Source organism: Bison bison, unplaced genomic scaffold (assembly GCF_000754665.1).
Source record: "Bison bison bison isolate TAMUID 2011002044 unplaced genomic scaffold, Bison_UMD1.0 scf7180017864386, whole genome shotgun sequence".
NCBI classification, from domain to species: domain Eukaryota; kingdom Metazoa; phylum Chordata; class Mammalia; order Artiodactyla; family Bovidae; genus Bison; species Bison bison.
The window spans coordinates 129,274-131,809 of NW_011494958.1; positions in this window are offsets into that span (position 1 = coordinate 129,274).

Sequence of the window (2,536 nt, forward strand, 5' to 3'; positions counted from 1 at the left end):
ACGGATTTGTGGATATGGGAGTCAGAGTTAGTGACCAGAATAATGAGTAGGTTTCCAAACACAGTAATCAAGTACAAGGAGAGGAAAAGCCCAAAGATGAGGGGCTGCAATTCTGGATCGTCTGAGAATCCCAGAAGAAAAAATTCAGAAAATTGTGTATTATTACTTGGTTCCATGTGGTGGAGATGACTACCAAGAAAAATGAAAATAACATGATTAATTTTCATACAAATTGGCATAACTCTCATAGATGAAATAGTAATTTTTTTTTATTTTGCTGTCAATAAAATATTTTTGTTTAGAAAAGTTCTGTTTCATCTCTACTTAGGCATTTTTGCCCCACTCTCAGCATATTCCCAAAGAAATATGCATTCTACAGTTGTAATGAGAAATACTTTAAAACATTTGAAGAATATATATTGAGTGTCAACCATGTTCAAAACACATATTTCTGTTTAATCACTAAGCCATGCCTGACACTTTTGAGACTGCCCCCCACCCCCAGCCCCGGACTATAGCTGGCCAGGCTCCTCTGTCCAAGGGATTTCCCAGGCAAGAATACTGGAGTGGGTTGCCATTTCCTTCTCCAGGTGATCTTCTCAACCCAGGGATCTAACCTGCCCCTTCTGCATTGCCAGGCAGATTCTTTAGCACTGTGCCACCTGGGAAGTCCCTCTAAACAAATATAGGTAACAAGTATATGGTGCTAAAAAAAAAAAGGAAGTTTTCACAATCCAGTGATGGTGAAAGATGATGTGCAAATAAAATATTATATAATATGTCAAGTGATTACAGTTGGTATGAAGAAAACAAAGCTAGATATAAAATAGAGTAGTAGGAGGTATTTTCATGTACTGAGTGTTCAGGTAAAGCCAGAAAACAAGGTGATAATTGACCAGAGAGCTCAAGAAAGGGAGAGAAGGATCTAGTATGATATCAAGAGAAATATGTGTCTGGCAAGACAATGGCCACTTCAAAGGACCTAAGGAAAATGCTTGTTCCTTGAAATTTATGAATTTAGTTGCAAAAGCATCCTGTGAATTAAAGCATCTCCCAGAGGAGGAGCTAAGATGACGGAGGACTAGGACAGGGAGAACACTTTCTTCCCCACAAATTCGTCAAAAGAACATTTAAATGCCGAGTAAATTCCACAAAACAACTCCTGAATGCTGGTATAGGACATCAGGCATCCAGAAAAGCAACCCATGTCTTTGAAAGGAGGTAGGAAAAAATATGTAAGACAAAAAAAGAGACAAAAGAGGGAAGGGAGTCTTAAAGAGAGAAGTTTCCAAACACCAGGAAACCTCACTGCTGAATCTGTGCTGAGCCTTGGAAGCACAGAGGGCAACATAACAGGGAGGAAAAATAAATAAACAATTAAAACCCGCAGATTATGAGCCCTACGGTAACTCCCCCAGTGGAGAAGTGGCGTAGACGCCTGCACACGCCACTAGCAAGCGGGGGCTGGGCAGTGAGGTGCGGCGTGGGCTGCATCACTTAGAGTAAGGATCTGGCCTGAATACCCCGAGCGCTAACTGAGCGAAATAATTTGGGGTAGCAAACCAGACTATGGAATATCTACCACGTGAAAAGCCAGCCCTAACCTAAGACACTGCCAGGCCCGTGCACAGAACAAAGGACTGAACAGAGATAGCCGGCTGCAGACCATCCCCCTCCGGTGACAGGCTTCTCCAGAGAGACATTATCTACAAAACTGTAAGCAGGCTTCTTTGCTAACTAAAACTTCTTGGGGGTCTGGACAGTCAACATCCGCCTGAGAAGGTGCGCCAGTTGTACACCTAGATAACCGAGTGGCGGGGAGGCGATAAGTCACAGCAATCACGCTTGCCAAACACCTCATCACCTTAGCTGCTTGGACCTGGGAAGGGGACAAAACGCAGGCACAACCGAGTCTGCGCCTCTGAGGACTACCCGAGTGCCTGAACCTGAGCGGCTTGGACCTGGGAGGTTCAAGCAGCCCAGGGCCGGCCACAGGTGGTTCCCGGTGGAGCAACTTAGAGCCTGAGCAGTGTGGGCAGGGAGGCTACACGTGCCATGAGCGGGGGCAGACCCAGTGTGGCTGAGGCACTGCGAGCAAATGCCAGTGTTATTTGTTTGCAGCGTCCCTCCCTCCCCACAGTGTGACTGAACAAGCGAGCCAAAAAAAAGTGTCTACCACCGTCCCCTTTGTGTCAGGGCAGAAACTAGACACTGAAGAGATCAGAAAACAGAAGAAGCTATAACAGAGGGAACCGCCTTGGAAGCTACAGACAATAGATTAAAACCCTGTGGTTAGTACCGACTACATAGGAAGGGGCCTATAGATCTTGAGAAATAGAAGTCGGACCAAAGAACTTGCCGAAAATGAACTGACCCCACAATACCCACAACAAAACCAGAGAAAGTCCTAGATATATTTTTACTATTTTTACGATCATTCTTTTTTTTTTTAATTTAAAAAAAATTTTTAAGTCCTCTATTATTCCTTTAATTTTCACTTTTATAACCTATTATTACTTTGCAAAAAAAAAAAAAA